A 19,687-nucleotide genomic window follows, 5' to 3' on the forward strand; every position below is an offset into this window, starting at 1 on the left:
ACACCCCCCTCTCGTAGGGCCTGCACTGTAGATGAAGAGCAAACATCTAAGAGTCTACTCTTCATCCATAGTTGTACAGGAATGAATGCCAATTTACACATTCTAATTAAGGCCCTCCTAATATCTTTACTGTCTTAAAATATGTGGAATTTAAATAAGTTTTGTCTATAAAATAATTTTATTATGATTACTTTCTTGTGACGAGCAATTTTAAATTATAATTAAGAATGTTTACAGTGTTGATTACAACGTAAGCATCTTCAAATATTAACTTTTATATAAGTTAAAATAGCGATAAACGTTGCATAATAAAATATTTTCATTGATGATAAAAATTTCCTGAAAACTTTACATTATGATGCAATTGTTAGATGAATTGTTTGTTAACATGCAAAATATTCATTTTGTAATAAACATTAAGAAATTTTCTATACTTTAAGTATAGACTTTAATATTCTATACGTGATTTTAGTTTGGTTTATTTGGCACACGAGGGAGGATACCTCCCGGGATGGCTTTCTATGGGGGTCTTGCCCCTATTTACGTGTTACAAATGCGAAGAAAACCAGAAAACTCCACGTGCTAGCCCGTTGGCTAGGCGCGAACCCACGACCAATTACCCATGTTCAGTGGGTAACCACTGAACAATTGGTAACAACGTGCCCATCAGTGTTCGGTGGTTACTCACCGAACACTGATGGGCAGAGTTGTTATGAAATCCACAAGGTTCTGGCCCTACATAGAGGCGTATAGTGGTTTTGCGATGCTCAATTGCCACGGGCTCTTCAAATCCACGAAACATACAGTTATATGTAACGTTGGACAGCCAAACCTCGATATAAAGCTCTTCTATATAACGCTAAATAGCCAATTAATGCTCGTGAACGAATCTTCCTAACTATAAAAGAGTACAGTATTCACTGAATTATACGAATTTCAAACTCTCAAATCTCAAACTTGTAGGCCTACGTTTTAATTTTTTCCCATTATTCGGTTTAGTGCCAATTTCAGAGGCCAACAAATGGCTCTATATTGAGGTTTATTGAGGTGCCATTTGATAGGATATAGTAGCTTGAAAGCTACTGTATTCCAACAAATTCACTTCCAAAGGATTAGGGATATTTTGATGTGACATTTCCAGATTTATCTCCTAAGGATTAGGGATATTTTGACGTAACAGCAGCTTCAAATCTGCTGTCACGTCAAAATATCCCCCGAGAACAATCGAGAATACATTAAGACAAACCTAAACCATTATCTCACGATTCATCTTCATTTTACTTAATGCATTCCTCGGTGGTTACTTTTACTTAGCTATAATACTACGTAATGAATGATATAACTAAAGTGAAATAATTGTTTCCTCCCTTTAATTTCGAGTATGAATTGCCATAATTTGTCGGACTATCTTACAACGTTACATAAAAAGTATTAATTTACTTTTCGGAAAGGAAAATATAATTATATGCAATAAAATCTGTCTAAAACGGAAAGGCTAAAATGTTCTCTTTACGCAGGTTTCTGCTTTATACAAGTTTTATAGAAGGGTAATTGTAGTAATTCGTATTTAAAATTTCTCCATAAAACACCGTTTCCGTGTTAGACAGGTTCCGAATTATAATAATATTTCGTCCGTCGTCTCTCCAGAGATTTATTTTCCGTTTAAACAGGTTTTTGTTTTGTACAGGATTCAAGCTATTTTGTCTTTTTTAATTTACGTTTTTCATGATTCACACTACGTTTTCTTTTTAATCTGTATTAAAAATAACAATAAATTATAAAATCTCGAAATATTTTTTACCTGAAATAAGCTTAGAAACCATAAGATATCGCTTCAATATCTTATAATACAGTTAAACCTGTGTAAACCGGACGCGCAAGGTACCGACCATTTTGACGGTTTTCTGTTTTGAGCAGGTTGTTTTTTAACATAAAAAGTTAAGGAATGGTATAAGAACAGTTAAAATAATGTTTTTTTTATTATTTATTATACATAAATATCTAATTAAACTGTCAAAAAATAACTCATTTTTCTATTCTTCCTCCATTCCAAACCATTCCTCTTACTTAAAGATTATTAAAAGACACTTCAAACCATTAATTTCCAAGATTTTATATCTACGAAGTTCTCATTTTTCTTCGTGTTTAGATTGTAAAGAAAGTAATTTATTTAATATAAATCCTTAATAAATAAATAAAAGAATTATTAATAGTTTAAAAATTGATTTATTTTAAGAAGATAATTTAGTTTAAAATTCTATATATTTATACATAACGTGTGTTGTATTTTCTATAAATCTTACGAGAAAATCTGAATACCAGGACGGTAAAACCGTCTAAAACGAACACTGTCAACTGGAACGATTTGTTAAGTAAAATATATTATATAAACTCTCTTCAAAACGTGAAATTCTAGTGCCAAATTCCGTTTTAGACAGGTTTAAATTGTTTCTACAATATAACCCTTTACAGACGGACTAAGTGGCATATGTTAAATGCCAGAAAGTACATAATCATGCCTCTAAATAGTCTTTAAATATCTTAATTTTTGGGCTGAAGGGCGATTAACCCAGACAAAATCCGGACTACCCGGACGTATAGTAAGCCTTATATTACATTGATACGGGGTCCTTAAACACTTCTTAACAGTTATAATATATAAATATCATCAAAAAAATTAAAAATTAATGATTATAAATCTTTAATTTCATGAAGATCCTGAGTAATTTATAAGTTAATTTTTTTAAATTTAACCTTTAAACTTAGGAGGGGAGAAATGGTTTATTGATGATCCTAAACGTGTTTCGTAGTTATCACGTTTTAAACATTTTCTAAAAGTTGGGTCACATCCTTTTATTTCTCTGAAAACTTTTCACATCTTCCTCCTCCTCTTCTCCTCATTTCACATGAAATTCCTTCATTATAATAGACTATATACATATAATTTATTTAAAATTATAACATAACATATATTTCTTATGGTAAATAAACAGATTAATGTCGATTTAATGTCAGATTATAGTATCTAATTTGAAAAATAATAGTTTAGAGAGTAATGAAAGTGGATTTCTGATTTAAAAATACATTGTAGACAGTTAAATTCCAGGTTACTAAATTAGCAAATAATTTGGTTAAATTCTTTTAAAAAACTTTTTCTTATTTTAATTAAATTCTAATTATAAATTAAACTTATAATATACTAAAAAGAGGGGCAAGATAGTGAACACATTGCCTTGCTTTTTTTCAATATGCACTCCACTTTTAAAATGAAATTTTCAGGTAAAAACTGAATGTTAATTAAGAAATTATACTTTAAAGAATTTATTAAACAGTAGAAATGTTAATAACTTATTTAAAATAAAATATAATTAGCATAAAATATAATTTTTTTCATTACATTCAAGCATTTGAAGGGTGACAAAGAATACCTGGAATTTAAGATGCATTCCAACTTAAAATTAGGAAAATTATGAAAAAAATATGTATTAAATTCAAAGCTGTATGGTAAATTTTTACGTTTTAAGGTATTAAAATCTTAAATTATTAAATAAGTGCTACTTGGAACTAAGTAATGTACCAAGTCCCTTGCACTTAATACATGTACACTTAGTTCTTAACTTCAATTCCATATCTTTCATCTATGGACATAGAATTAACATTGCTTCTCTTTCAATTTCTCAAATTGCATTATTATTCCATAGAAAATATATTAAAAAATTTAATTAATTATTTAATTTCTTAAGTACTACTTTACATTATAGATAAAAATCTGAAGAAGATAATTAACCATTAAGATTTCTTTTAATGGATATCTTCTATCAGTTTACATCATGAAGTGAAAGCTGCAAATTGATTTGGTCCTCAGAGGATTATAAAATTTGTATAAATTATTAAATTAAAACATCAATAATTGTATAATTAATTTTATAAAAGCTGGATAGTGAATATATTAAGGAAGAAATATTAACTTTTTTTTAGGTTTAAAATCTAAAAAAATAATAATAATTGAAGCGGAGCGTTGGCGAATCCTTCTTCTATGAGGCATACTGAATTGTGTTCGTTCTCAAAATCTGTTCGATAGATTTTTATTAATCTTCGCCATTTTCTATTAATTGAGACGAGGAATCCAAAAATGCAATAAAAAATGGAAGTCCATGGTTTCGTTTTCGAGGTATAAGGTCGTTTCAAAGCGATATCGTAAAGAATCGCGCGACTTTGTCGTGCTCGCTCGTCTACAGAATCCAGTTCGTTCTCGAAATTTAATGTATCAATTTTGATTAAACTTTGCCATTTTCCATTAATTGAGACGAGGAATCCAGATATGTAATGTGGATCCATTTAAATGTAAAAAAATCCAGTAACGAATTGCTTAACTTTCCCATATTCTGATAGCATTACCTGTTACGGTATTTCATTTTTTTAATTGTTTACATTTTTAATTATTATAAAATGGCATAAAGCTTAATTTTGAGGGTAGGGATGGGTTTTATGAACAATTATAAATGCTAATAACGAGTAAAATCGTTATTTAGTCCAACCCTACTCGAGAAACGACACACAATCTCCTTCTATCTCTCCACCCCCTCGACCTTTATCCACCAAAATTTAAGCATCCCCCAAATTTAATCTATAATAGTTAATTGATAAACATAACATATTAATTTTTACGAAGAAATAACAATGAAAACAGGGTATAAAATAAAAGAAATAAACTTTTTTCCCTTCTAATTTAATAGCTTGTAGGAATGTCCAAGTGGTGATATTTTTGGAAATTTCAATTTCCTGTAGAAATTTTGGAAATTGAATCTTTTTTTTATTGTTTGTAATATAAAACCGAATTTCTCAATTTATTTTAGTTGTGTACCTTCTTTTATTTCACAACAAAATTGCGCCATTATCCAAGAAAAAAAATCCTGGTATCTCGCGACCTACCGATTGATATGCCATACTGTAAACTAAAGCAAATAAATGCGTTTAAATGAGAAATATAAATAAAATCTATAAATTAATACTACTAATGACGCATAATTAACCGTCGTTAAGTCACAAATTATGAAAAGAAATGATAAAACACATTAATAATTAGCATACCAGTTAGGAACTAATCCCAACTTGATAGAAAGGAATTATTCCATCCATCAAGTAGGATTAATTTAATTACTTCGGCCGGAAATGGAGGAATATTTTACAATATCGATTGTAGTGAGGGTCATAGTTTTAAAACCACGAAAATAACGTTACAGAGTAACGCAGTAACGGTTACGTTACTGCGTTAAACTCAGTTGACACGGATCAATGAAATTCCAGACCATACTAATAGATGTAACTGCTCATTTAATTGATACTAAAGAGTGTCGAGGAGGTTGTGTGTGGTTCCTAGTTTAATATTCTGTGGTCTACATTAACTGAGAAGGATCAGGAATTGGGTTTCCATGGTAACATCTAAGGAGAATCACCTCCTAACTCAGCTTCCTCCTCATTCGTTACCATTGCAAATGACTTTTAAAAAAAGTTGAGTGTGTGCTTAATATTTAAATATGAGTAAGATTTTTTTGGATCAATAAATAAGGCATCGATCAAATTAAATCCCTTATTCGTTGTAGGGATTTTTACGTAATCGTTGTTAAGGAAACTAAATCCCTAAACGTCACTTCAACTTAGAAAATCGTCCATTTTCTATGTTTTTTTAAATATATTTTTTTAGAATATTTTTAAGAGGATTTCTTTGACGTAATGATGAGGCATGACTTTGTATTGTAGTTGCATTGATCCATGAAAATGGAGCCGCTTTTCTGCTTTCAAACAATGTTATGTTTGTTCAAGGGTTTATATCTGGTGTACTTTCACTGAAGAATTTTGCTAGCAGCTTTAAAAGTTGTTGATGTTGTCAGAAAATTAATATCGATAATAAAACCTTACTTATTTTATTAAAAAATTTGAATGTTTTTGGATTTTTATAGGTTTAAAACGAAGAAAAATGCTTCGAAAATATAGTTAAGTGGCATCAGATTAGTGTATACAACGCTTTTTACTTTACAAGCTGTTACGAGTATAGGTCCTATATATATATATATATAAGAGGAAAAGTATGGCAATCGGTCAAAAATAAAACCCTCCCACCACGATTTTTACAATTTTATGGCCTTGAAAAGTCGAGAAATGGAAAAAATGCGGGTTTTTCCGTTAGCGTGTGTGGGGGGACATGATTTTATTCCCCGATTTCGAAGCTTAATAACTCCTGTGCCATTTGTCGAAAATTTTTGAAATTTCGCAGGAATATTTGAGTTTTAGGGAGAAACATTTCTGGAAATTATCAGGAAAATCGGACTATTGGTTCGGGAGATATAGCCACCCTCTTGATATCTCTCAAACCGATCTGAAAACTTAAGGGTAATGGTAGCAATATTAGGAATGAAAATAAATAAAGAATGACGGAAAAATCCAACAGCAATATTATCAGCTTTTTTATACCTTAAAACGAAAAATAAATGCTTGGAAAATATGGTAAAATAACGTCTGATTAATGTATACAACGTTTTTTTTTTGCAATTTATGATCTATTTTTTATGATAAAGTTTAAAAATTAATCATTTTTCCTTAATCTCGAATAAAAATCTTACTTTTTTAAATATTTGCATGCATATTAAATACTAAAACTTTAAATTTTATCCACAAATATGTTTAAATTACTAATTTGTACTACAGTCGAACCTTCAATGACAACCACCTCTAAACGGCGGCCATTATTTCAGAAACGTTCCTTGGTTTTTTTATTTTTATTTTTAATATACACAAAATAACCTCCGAACAACGGCCACTTTTTATGTCACCGTCAGTGGTCGTTGTTTAGAAGTTTCAAAGTATAGATAATTGAAAAATTATATACATTTATTTATTTAAGTATAACTTATATACAGTAAAACCTGTCTAAAACGGAAATCTGCCTAAACGAGAAAAATTCTTCGGAACGGAGAGATTTTTCTATGTTTAAACAAAACCTGTTCAAAACGGAAGCATGCCAAATCGTGCGAGTCCGGTTTAAACAGGTTTTGAAAATCGAAAAAATTAATATTAAAATAATTTAATCCTTCCAAAATTAAATTAAAAGTATAGAAATGAAGCAATTTTTAAAGGAAATTTTATTCCTTTAAAGCCTCCTGGAGCATTATTTATGCCTTATTTATTTAATTTTTTTTAGTATAGAAAACAATAGACAATTATTTATTTATTGTGAATTTAGAAAATGTAAACAATAATTCATAACAATTTGTAGATATAAAACTTCTAAAGTATTGCACACAATTTTTATAAGGGTCATTTCATTTCTATTGATGGATCTTGTACCATAAATAAAATATTTTTATATCTTGCAAGTGGATCAAAATTCTACAATTGTTTCACTCAGAAGTGAATCCAAGAAGAACTTTGGTGTGTTTTTTTATCTTACTTTTTCTATTATAATTCTATTTTTTTTTTACATCTAAATAATCATTTTTCTATGTTTACTAGTGACTTAATATTTTAAAAAGTTGGAGTTTATTATAGATTTACAGTAAATATTTTTTCAAGTTAAAAATATATTTATTTATTATTTAATAAGTCAAGATACAACTAAAGTATTTCTCGTTATTTTCACTAGTTTTGTTATTTTATATAGTAATTTATGTGTAATCTGCAATAATGGCCACCACTAAATGACAGCCGTTTTTTCAATTGCATAAACCTAACCTCTAAATAACGGCCATTTTTCCAGGAACACGTCTTTGTAAAATGAATACATTTAACCTCCAATGAACGGCCAGTTTTTCGGATACTCCTTTTTTTTAATTGCGTACACACAACCTCCAAACAACGGTCACTCTTCCAGGAACACCTCTTTGTGAATGTATACACGTAACCTCCAAATAACGGCCATTTTTCCAGGAACACGTCTTTGTGAAATGAATACATTTAACCTCCAAAGAACGGCCAGTTTTTCAGATACTCCTTTTTTTTTAATTGCGTACACACAACCTCCAAACAACGGTCACTCTTCCAGGAACACCTCTTTGTGAATGTATACACGTAACCTCCAAATAACGGCCATTTTTCCAGGAACACGTCTTTGTGAAATGAATACATTTAACCTCCAAAGAACGGCCAGTTTTTCAGATACTCCTTTTTTTTTAATTGCGTACACACAACCTCCAAACAACGGTCACTCTTCCAGGAACACCTCTTTGTGAATGTATACACGTAACCTCCAAATAACGGCCATTTTTTCTGTTTCAGTCAGTGGCCGTTGTTCAGAGGTTTGGTTGTACTTAAACATACCTTAACACACTTAACACAATTAAATGAATATATTGATAATGAAGATAGACAGCGACTATTTTCTTTAGATAAAATGTATACGAAATATCTTAATTTCTTATCATAAATATAAGTAAAATACTGTATAAATTCTCATTTTATACAGTATTTATTCAGTATTTTAACGCATTTTATACTTCAAAGGACGTTTAAACGTACTGTACTGTATACCTAGCACTTACATAAGTGGAAGATTTGCATGTCGACTATCGATCGTTCGAGTTAAAATAAATTATATAAAATATCAAAATGTAATAAATAAATAATTTTAATATGAAATAAATACATTTTATTATATCTTTTTCTTTAAAAAATAAACTCAAATCTGAACAAATTAAACGCTCCAAGAGTTATAAATATTTTAAAATTGAATATACTAAAAATTTCATACCGCAAAAATGTATTCGGAGTAAAATATTAATACAGTCGAACCTCCGATAACGGACATATTTTGAGGAACTTTTAAATAACCTTCAAACAATGGCCATTTTTTTTATGTTCCTGTCGGTGTCCGTTGTTCAGAGGCTGATTTTTTATAAATAAAATGAAGTAAATTTTAACTCGTTTTTTTTGTATTTTATTTTAATTTAACAGCGTTAAAAATTACAAAATAATGTTTTTAAAATATGACGAAATAAAAAAAAGATAAGTTTCGAAATTTTTAATTTAAATAAATAAAAAACTTTTAAGGATTTATATTTATTTTTATATAATAAAACAGCAATTGTTTCGTACGGAAATTTAACCGTACACATGAGCGATTTCTAAAAATAGACGTTCATTCATACAACTAGAAGTTATATTTATTCAAGTAAATGCTGTCGAACTGCCAACGACGACCATCTCTAAACGGCGGAAAAGATTGAACAAAAATAACCTCCAAACAATGGTCACCTCTAAACGACGGACATGTTTTCATAGACATTAAACAAAAAAATAACCTCCAAACAACGGTCACCTGTAAACGAAGGACATTTTTTCATAAACATCGAAGAAAAATGCATACAAAAGTAACCTCCATACAACGGCCACCTCTAAACGTAAATATTTATTAAACGAAATAACCTCCAAACAACGGCCACTGGCCGCCGTTCAGAGGTTTGAGTGTATATTAAAAGTAGCTAATTATTTGTTCGTTCGTAAACCATGATTTATGGTTATGGCAAATAATACCAAAAAAAAAATTCTCATAGAACATTACATAAAGAATAGGAAGATAATTAATGCATTACCACGTAATACTTTCATTTCCTGTTCAGTTTTTTTTTTTTTATATATACTTTTTTTACATTGTTTAACAATTTTCCTCGTAAATTGTGACTCAAAAATAATATTTAATTAATAAAAATTATATTTTAAAGTATTTTTTAATAGAAATAATGTAAGAACTTTATGTATTTTGCTTAATTTTGCTACTTAAACACACACCTTTTGCACATTAACCTGTGCACTTTTTTGCCTGTTTTAGTATATTCTTATATATATTATATACACGTTTAGTTTATATATTAATCCAGGAACGAATTCAGTCTTATGAAGGCCCTAAATTTTAACATATAAGAGGCCCTTCCCTCCATAAAACAATGATAAATTTAAAGACGTGGGACTGTAATTTATACCTTAACATAAAAGAAGTCTTTCCCTTTGACACGAGGCCCTAAGGCATAGCTTATTCTGCTAAATGTATGCATTATTTTTAGAATTTTAGATGCGTTAATTAACATTATTTATCTTCATAAAGTCTCGATAAGTAAATACGGGGGATGATAACAATAACGATCGCTATGCAAATCGGAGATAATTAACGAGTTTTAAAGGTCATTTTAAACGTAATAAACAGGGAAGAAAATTGTTCAAGACAATTGTTCTCTGTAAATATTACTAAAATTTGATTTTCTTCCTCATTTTTATATTATTAAATCGTGTTGGAAATTGCCTTTCTCTTTGGAGATTTCTAAACTCGATAACTTAAGCAGAATCGTTTTTTATTTTTTAACCTATCGAGCCATTTTATCAATTAATTTTTAAATTATTTCCCCGGTTTTTATGTACATAAAACAGAGGGAAAGTATGTCCATCAGTCCAAAAAAAAATCACCCCTTCCCGCAAGATTTTTGGACTCGGAGGACCTTGAAACGTCGAGAAATGAAAAAAAATCGCGGGGGTTTTTCTATATATTATGTACAAGAGGCCCTCCCCTTTGTAAAACAACGATAAATTTAAAGACACGAGGCCCCACCCCAAGGCATAAGCTTATTTAGCGTATACCAAAATGTTCGCGTGTGTGTGCCTCTTTAAAGCTTAATAACTCCTGTTCCTTTAGTCGAAAATTTCTGAAATTCAGTAGGGAGATTCGAGTATTAGGAGGGCCGATACTATTAAATTTTGGTGGTTAAAGGTCAAGGGGATGGAGAGATAGAAGAGGTCGTGTGTCATATCTCGCGCGAGGGCGGACTTAATTGCGATTTTACTCGTAATTTAACAATTTTTTTTTTTTAATTTCTTGCCGAGAAAGTTAAGCAACTCTTTGTTAAAATTTTTAGTTAATTCTGAATATAATTATAATGCAGTTTGGTACTAACGAATTCTTACTTCTATATGCAGCATAATACATGAAGCGTGCAACGATAACAGCATGATAACAACTCATAAAAATTTATCAAGTTCTTACGTTTTATCAGGGAAAACACCACGAAAATTCTGTTTTTTTATGTAATAAATGTTTATAAAATTTAACTAAAAAAGCAAAATATTCCAATTTCTTCCATCAAGAAACACGAGAAACTCGACTGGAAATGATCGGAATTACATCGATTAACAACGTCTTCGACTCACCTTAATTTACTTTAATTTCTTTAAAATAAATAAATAAATAAATAAAAACTTAATTAAAATATTATTTTTCTGATTAAAAAGTAATATTTTTAATTTAAACTTCAACTAAAATTTCCAAAATAATAATAAAAAAATATCGATTTTTACGTCTCAAGTGCTGAATGTTCCAGTCGAAAAATAATTCGATAAAATCGCATCATAATTTTTATTTTTCGGAAAATTCGCGGCGATTTTTATCATTTTTAATGACTATAAGTCGTATTAAATAACATTAACTTTAATTACAATGGAATCCCTGGGGATATCTTCTGCCGTATTAATTAAATTACCCGAATTTTCTATACCATGATCTACTGGAGCATAAATTAGATTATAGCTTATGCAAGGTGAAGACATTTCAGACCAATTCATGCGAACTATGGGCCTCTCGAGGTAATCGTTAAGTATCTTCGTTCCTGTGTGATCGAGCGTTGTTATCATGTAAAATAAAATTGTGCCTCATTGCACTTATAAATGGATCTATCATTGTAATAGGAGGATCTCCTCCTCTCGTCTTAGACTTCGTTTTATGCCTATTTTCTGCGATTTTAATGTTATAAATTACTTTGAATTCCTTGTCCTTCCGTAATTTTTGCTATATTTTAAAGAAAATACGGCGAGAATCGACGTTGCAATGCGTGTAAAATCATGGAGGATTACGGAAAAGTATGGTTCTCTACGAGAAGATTCGATTTATAGATAATTATGATAGCTTAAATGTAAGAAAATCGTGTTATATTTGTATAAAATTTCTTATAAATTTTATTTCTTGTAATTCTAGAATTTTGTGAAAAGCCATTTTTTTGTAAATTGCTCGTTAAAGAAATTTAGAACGTTGTTTTTAGAGCGTAGAAAGTAGATTATCTCTTTCTATCAATATTGTTAGATAGAAGACAATTGTCTTAATATTTTCTTGGCAATTTTAAGAGATTAATTACTAAAAAATAATGTAAATTCTTCAATATTTCACGTCATATTGATATATTTCATAACCAATATGGCGAACTTAAAGCTGGGTTTTTTGTACTATACGTTTGTCTTGTGTATGTATACTGTACAATACTTTTCGTGTCTCGTCTATGTGGTTAATCTTATCTATACATAAATTTAGACATAAAAATCTCAAATTTCAATTATTCAGCTCGCTAATAATGACGTTAAATACTCAATACTCAATACAATTTACGTAAACACAGTGTGATCTAAAAGTCAGTTAACCGCACCTGTAAATAATGAATCATAAACCTGTTTAGAGCAATTCTTACAACAATTTAGCCTCTAAACTAGTTAACTTACTTTCGGGCCGCCGTGTATAAATGATAATAATCCATTAAAACACAGTAAAACTTGTCGCGCTGTATCGAATAGTTTCTCGCTTTGACAGGTTTCTGTTTTAGACAGGTTTTACTGTATTTAATTAAAGTAAGCTACATAAATTTACTTTTAATCATAGTGTGAAGAAGATAAGCTTGTTTATCTGATAGATAACAGTTCTTTTTTTTTCATGGTCTATTCTGTTTGTTTATTCAAGATCCTGTTTTTTTATGTGTAGTGAAAGCTCTCTATTGTTAATCAGATCATGATATTTATTTCAAAAGACCTTGCCAGTAATTGAAAATGATTTTCTAAAGAAAGGAAAAACTATCAGGAAGATAAATATCCATGGATTTTATAACAAAGATTTGATTTTTAAAAAATACGGTTCTATGAACTGAGTTATTCACCTCTAACAATAGTAATTCCCCTATTTTAAGAAGGGGAAAATAAAAGATTTAATAATTGATACAAAGGATCCGAATTAATATAAAGAAAACCAAAGATGAATGAATAAATTTACAAAATCTTTTGAAGTATTCGTCGAAATTAAAATCTGTTCAACCAATACAAATTCATTCAAATCAAAGATTTTATTCTAAATTACTAAATTTGTAATTCCTTTTCTCCTTTTGTTATGAGGATTTTCTCAATTAGTATCTCTGGAACTAGAGAAAAATAATCTTTCTACAGTTCAATGAAATCTCTAATTAAAAAGAAAATGGCAACGTTGAACTTTCCCATCATTCTTTACTTCTTTCCATTCCTAATAATTGCTACCATTACCTTTAAGTCTTTAGATTGGTTCGGGGAGGGGCCATATCTCCCGAACCAACTGTCCGATTTTCCTAAAAATTTCCATAAATATTTCTCACTAATATCCAAACCTCCCTACAAAATTTCAGAAATTTTCGACAAGAGGTACGGGAGTTTTTAAGCTTTAAATTGGGTGAAAAAATCGTACCCCTAAACGCACGTACACGACTAACATCCATGCATACAGGAAAAATCCCCCAAATTTTTTGAATTTAAGGACTTTTTTTAAGGTTTCCTGAGTTCAAAAATGTAACTATTTGGGGGATCATCTTTAATCAATCGCCATATTTTCCCCCTGTTATATATAACAGCCAGAAAAGTAAAACTAGAAGATCAATCCTACAGAATGCAGATAATGGTTAATTAAAAATAATAAGTCTATTATTTTAAATTTAATTATCAATTAAATTATTTTTATCATCAAATAATCACGATGTTAATTCTTTTCGTAATCAAGAATTACAATTATCTGACGCTCTGGAATTCCCAGATTTTCAATTATGGATGTGGAAAAATCATAAAATCGACAAGAGTTATTAAATTTTCAAATTTAATTACATTAAATTAATTAATTATAATTTAAAATTTATGTATTACACAGTAATTTAATTATATATATATATTTTTTAAAGTATTGTGTAGTTAATTCTCCTGAAAGTTACATTTGTTAAAGTGTTTTATTCTACAAGAAGTAGAGGAATTCTTCATTGACGTGAAGAATTTCGACTGAATTAAAGAAGTTCATGATGTAAATTAACATAATTGTTTAAATTAATGTTTTTTACGGTCTTCTGAATCACAATTTAATGTTTTTACTGCTAATGTTTGTCTACTTTAGAAGGAAAAAATCATTAAAAAGAGAAAATATTTTTGACGTTTTTCTTCGTGTTTAAGGGAAGAATTTTTATCTCTTATGTTCTAAAATAGATTTTTAAAGGTTTGATGATTTGTTTTAATGTAATTTAATTATAGTTACGTCTGTTTTAATACAATTTAAACTTCTCGAATGTCTTCAAAAATGGAAATTCAACTCCAGTACATTCGTGAATAATCTGAAAGGTTAGAGTTCTTTAAATTATTCTTTTAAAACTTAATATTTTATACTGTTTTTATTATTTATTTGACTTTATTTTTATATTAAACAAAGAATTCTTTGGATTGTCTTATAGGAAACATTCCGAAGAATTTTTTTAATCTTCCTTTAAACGTAAAAAATTCCCTTAAGCAAAACCTATATTAAAGATATAAAATTAAATTTTCAAAGGAGAAAAATAAATGCTAGACACTTAAATAATACTTTAATATATATATAATTAATTAACAATTATATATATATGTGTTCAGGTTCTAAAATGCTATAACAAGTTAAAGCATTTTAGAACCTGACTTTCAAGAAGGATTTATTTTGAAGCATCCTATTTGAAATTTTTAATTTCAATAAATATCTTCGAATATTTTTATGGATTTTTATGAATTTTCCTACTGATTTATATTGCTGTTGAAGGTTTATCAAGGCTCCTATTATTTAAATACAGAGATCTCATGCTGCAAAAGTCTATCAATATGGACTTAAATAGATAATATAAATTAGGACTTTACGGAACTAAATAAGTTCCTAGAATTAATTTGATGATTGTAGCACGTTGCTTAATAAATATATTCTCCAAATATAGGAAATTAAAGTGGTTTGCAAATGCCCAAATCTATTTCTTTTGAGTGCCCGTCATCTTGAGTAGAAAATCCTTCGCGAATGGAAAGGAATTTAATTGAAATTTAAAGAAATTTTATCATAAAATCATATCCTAATTATCTATTTATACATTTTCCTGGAAATTAAACTTATTTTGTTAAATATTTTCGTAAAAAATGCGCTGATATTATTCAATACAAAGCGTTATCTCTTACATTAAACAAAGATGGCCTTAAGATTTTTTCCAAGTATTGTAACTAAGAATTAACGAATTCATTTATAAGGATCTCTTTTATTTAATTAAGAAAATTTCAAGAGAATTAAGGATGTTTTGTCAATTGTTTTCTACGATAAGATCTAAAAAAAATGATAAAAGAAGTGGATGGTGTGTGGTGATGTATGAGAATAGCGTCCGTATTCAACATTATAACATCATTTTAAAGGTCAAATATGAGATGATTTCCTTTAAAAATAACAATATATAATATACTGAATATCAAATTTCAACTAAAAACATATTAAATTAAATTTTTATATTATTATTGTAAATATCCTACAGAAGCCATTAAGGGTGGTCTCAACTTGTCTTTAATGAGATTAATATAGATTTTAATGGGTTATATTAACATTAAATTTATATATAAATAGCATTAATAATAAATACTTTTAAAGCAATTTCTCATAATTTTAATCTATCCGCGTTTAAATATCTGAATCTGAAAAAATAAATATTTAATTTTATTTTAAAATATAATCCAATTCCACAGTGAAGAAAACTAATAAACAGCAATTAAAATCATTGATTTTATATAAAATTATAAATGATTTATACATATTTACTCAATCTATATTAAGTTTATGATGTAATAAAACTATAAAACACAATAAACTAATTAATTTTTATAAATAAATTCTTAATTTACCATCATCAAGTAGAGGCGTAGTCAATGCTGTTCGTGGATATATGTATCTAAATATTTGCTCAATACTCATTTAATTAATGGTGATCAATAGTCTTGATTTTATATAATGACAAAGAGAGAGGTACATATAATAATTTAAAATAGAAATTGTTAATAATGGCAATAAATTAACGGTAACAACGAAAAATTACGAGCGTCAACTTTATCCACGATTTTCTAAGCAATTAACTTTTACCTTGATCCAATTAATCATGCCCATAAAATGGAAGATTTGCTTCTAACAGAATATTAAATGTATTGTTAGAGTATCAAATTTCTCAAATTTTCTTTTAAAAAAAATAAAGGATCTTATATTTAATTAAATATAATTAATATTATTTGCGGATAAAATGATATTTAATTGAGATTCATACCACTTTTTTTTCAGCCGGAAAAAAATGTAAATATTAATGCTTTAAAAAAAAATTTAAATATTCTTAAAATTGCCCGACGGGTTAAGGGTCAAGTTATTTCACGTTCTAGCGAATGCCATTTTATGGCTTTTATTACAATTTACACTTCCCACGAGCGTGATCATTTTAAGGTAATTCTTCTACATTTAAATGAATCTAGATAAAATTTTAATTATGTTTAAAATTGTTTCTACATTTCTTAATTAAATTCAATTGATGTGACCTCTGAATTTAAATTTTTAATTTGCATACACTCAGTAAAAAAGAATAATTCCTTGATTAACCGTGAATTATATTCATTAAAAGAAAGTGACATCCTATACATAATCCTTACACATAATGGATTAAATATGAATAAAATTCAATTTAAATCTATAAAAATAAGATATATATGATTAAAGATGGATCTTTATGACCTTTTTACACCATAATACTTCTTTATAAAACCAAGAAACGAGCTGCTAGAGATCTTTTTAATGGGTTATATTAACTAAAATTTCTCGTGTTTATACAAGCGTACATATAAATATTCACAAGAACTTGAATAAACAGAGTTATAATAGTTTAAAAAAGTATAATAATAGCTGACACTTAAACGGACAATTGTACAAGGAAACGTATACACCAACTTAGTTTTATAAGGAAAGTAAGTACGGGTATTATCTTTTTTTAAAGCATTTTCTAATGGGAACGTTAAGTTACACACACTAAAAAAACTGTGCAAATTTTACACAGAAAGGTTTCTAAAGAGATAAATCTAAGAAAATTAATAAATAAATAAATAAAAATTGGGTTCGTAAACATAAAACTTGTCTTAATTACTCGCTGTATGTATGGGTATGGCAGTTATACGTATGTATAACACACACATTCTTGACTGTTCATTGTTTTGCGTTGTGATAAATTACTATACAAGCGATGACGTCACAAACAAGGACACCTTTTGAATATCTCAGTTACGATATGAGATATAATCTAAAGTATTTTATCCGGGTATACGACTTTTTAGCGTGAGTGAATTTTTCGTATACTTTATACAATTAGTCGCGATACTTGAATGAGAAATAGCGCAGGAAAAAAAACACATAATATTTATTTATTTAAAGAGGAAAAAGTAAATAAATTGAGGAAAGAAATTAATTTACAATTTAACTAAATAACTGGTTTGAAAGTTAATCGATTTTAAAGTTTTTTTTTTTTTTTCTAGTATTTAACTTTTAAATGATGGAAAGAATTAGAATTTTTGTTTAAAATATAGGTCAAGGTTGCGTGTGGTTATGATGCGACGAATTGGCAAAAAGTATGATTAATTATTTTAAAAATAAATAAGTAAGTTTAGAAACCATATTTCTCTCTTGCTCTCTTCTTAAGACAATTAAGATTACATCTTTAGTAATTGGATCAGTTGCGTCATAGTATTTTTTTTTAAAGAAATCCTTTACTTATTTTTCCCTTCTTTCAGTATGAAGCGAATTACATTTCGATCTCATTAAGTTGATGTTATAAAAGGTTCTTTTATAAAAAATAATAATAATAACAAATTACGCAATAGTTTAAATAGCATTAACTTGCAACAGACTTACAACACCAGAACTACACTAGAATTTTAAATATCCTGTTGTTAAACGTGGGATTTGCATACTAAAAATTTAAAAATCGTAACAGTTTAATTGTTTAAGTCTTCGTTAATTAAAAAATTCTTCTTCTTTTCTTTTCTTTTTTTTTTAATTTTCTTTTGCATGTTTAAAGACAATCAATATCGGTCCATTGGAACTGATCAAAATCTTTCGTGTCCTGATATTGATTGTTCTTGTTAAAGAATAATATAAACAACTCCCACGAGAATTCTTTTGATAAATTAGTTGTACGAATGTAACAATGTACGAAGATAATTGTGAAAGAAGATAAAAAATAATCGAATTAAAAGCAAAAATAAAGAAAAATTCACATATACCTCACTTTTTTCCTACTTATATCCTACGTTTTTGTCCTTGATAAAAAGGTTAATAACGTGTAATTTAATTATCTAGAATAATCCCGAAGCAGGAGATTTAAGGAGTTGATAAGTTTTCGCTAACGAAATGGTTTCTGATAGATTACTGTGAAGGTACGAAAACAACCAACGGACTATCCTCGTCAATTTCGATCAACCGTGACCTTCAAAACCGTCTCCCTTCGCAAACCACACACCAACATAGCCATGGTACGTACACCAAGTAAAAATAAAAAAAAAATTAATAACAATAATAACAAAGAGAAGAAGTACTTACAATGATGGAATTCCTTTAAAGTAAGGAACATTGACTGAGCCGAGCGTGTAAGAAACTCGTACTTGGCCCAAGGAACTGCTCAGCAACGGAAGGAATGCGACAAGTCACAAATGTCCGTCAACCAATCCCGTACTTGCCACATCCGATGGCCACCTTGACTTTTGCCGACTCGTTCAACGACCCTTATTCTTTCTCGTCTACTCTCTCACTCATCATTCAGGCCTCATTTCTGTTAACGAAAACGTACAATTACTTTAAAAGGAAGTCCCTGAACCAAACACGTCCCTTCGTTTGTGATTGCTGAAGTTTTAACGCGGTCCCGACCACGTTCTTCGTGTGTCTGAGCCGCTGCCAAGTATACAGCTGAGTTATTTCACGTGTGTGTGGCTGACGTCACACGATCGATATATCGAACCCCGTAGGCCACAGCTGTTTATGGTACATTCCTCGAATTTATGAAAACATTTACTTGCTTCTGATATATCCCTGGAAGAGTAACGTGATGGAATTGTATCTCTACTACTGTAATCACTGGTGCGATTCTTGTGTAGTAAATTACGTTAACGACGTTCTTTCCATTATTTTTAACACATTATTTTTTTTCGCCTTTCTTCCTATAATTTACGTATTTATAAAATTAAAATGTGGTTTATCTTCGGTGTGAAGACGTACATCGTCTTAAATAGTTCGTCCTTCGGGGCTTTTCTTAATTGGATGAATAGAGAGAAGAGAGTGTGTACGTTCTCTACACCATTATTCTTTCTTTAAACACAATCACTTACTTACGAATTTTTAAAAGGAAAATAAAGCTAGAGGGATGAAAGAACTGCACTTATATATTCTTAAATGTATATTATTTATCTCTCTACTAACAGAACACACTTGACTTTGATAAATTCTACACTTCTAAGAGGTAGAAAATTAAGTTCGAGAGGTAAGTTCTTATGTACAAAGATTTCAAGTATTCAAGAAAGAAATCTACTAAAGCACTAGAAT

The 19,687-nt window shown here is 28.9% G+C and overlaps 1 protein-coding gene across 2 annotated transcripts in view; it reads right to left on the reverse strand.

Moving 5' to 3' along the window:
* LOC111639900 (protein kinase C and casein kinase substrate in neurons protein 1-like) overlaps positions 1–19,230 on the reverse strand; it is a 64,440-nt gene extending 45,210 nt beyond the window's left edge. Inside the window, exon 1 of one of the 2 annotated variants that reach the window (XM_023385871.1) lies at positions 18,692–19,230. The gene's annotated coding sequence lies outside the window, so the exon portion shown is untranslated. Of the gene's footprint in view, positions 1–18,375; positions 18,590–18,691 lie in introns of those variants that run through there. The other variant, XM_023385883.1, reaches the window with a different exon arrangement.
* Between the last annotated feature and the right edge of the window lie 457 nt (positions 19,231–19,687).

The sequence above is a fragment of the Centruroides sculpturatus genome, unplaced genomic scaffold (assembly GCF_000671375.1).
Source record: "Centruroides sculpturatus isolate CEXI.00-Female unplaced genomic scaffold, Cexi_2.0 scaffold147, whole genome shotgun sequence".
Lineage (NCBI taxonomy): Eukaryota > Metazoa > Arthropoda > Arachnida > Scorpiones > Buthidae > Centruroides > Centruroides sculpturatus.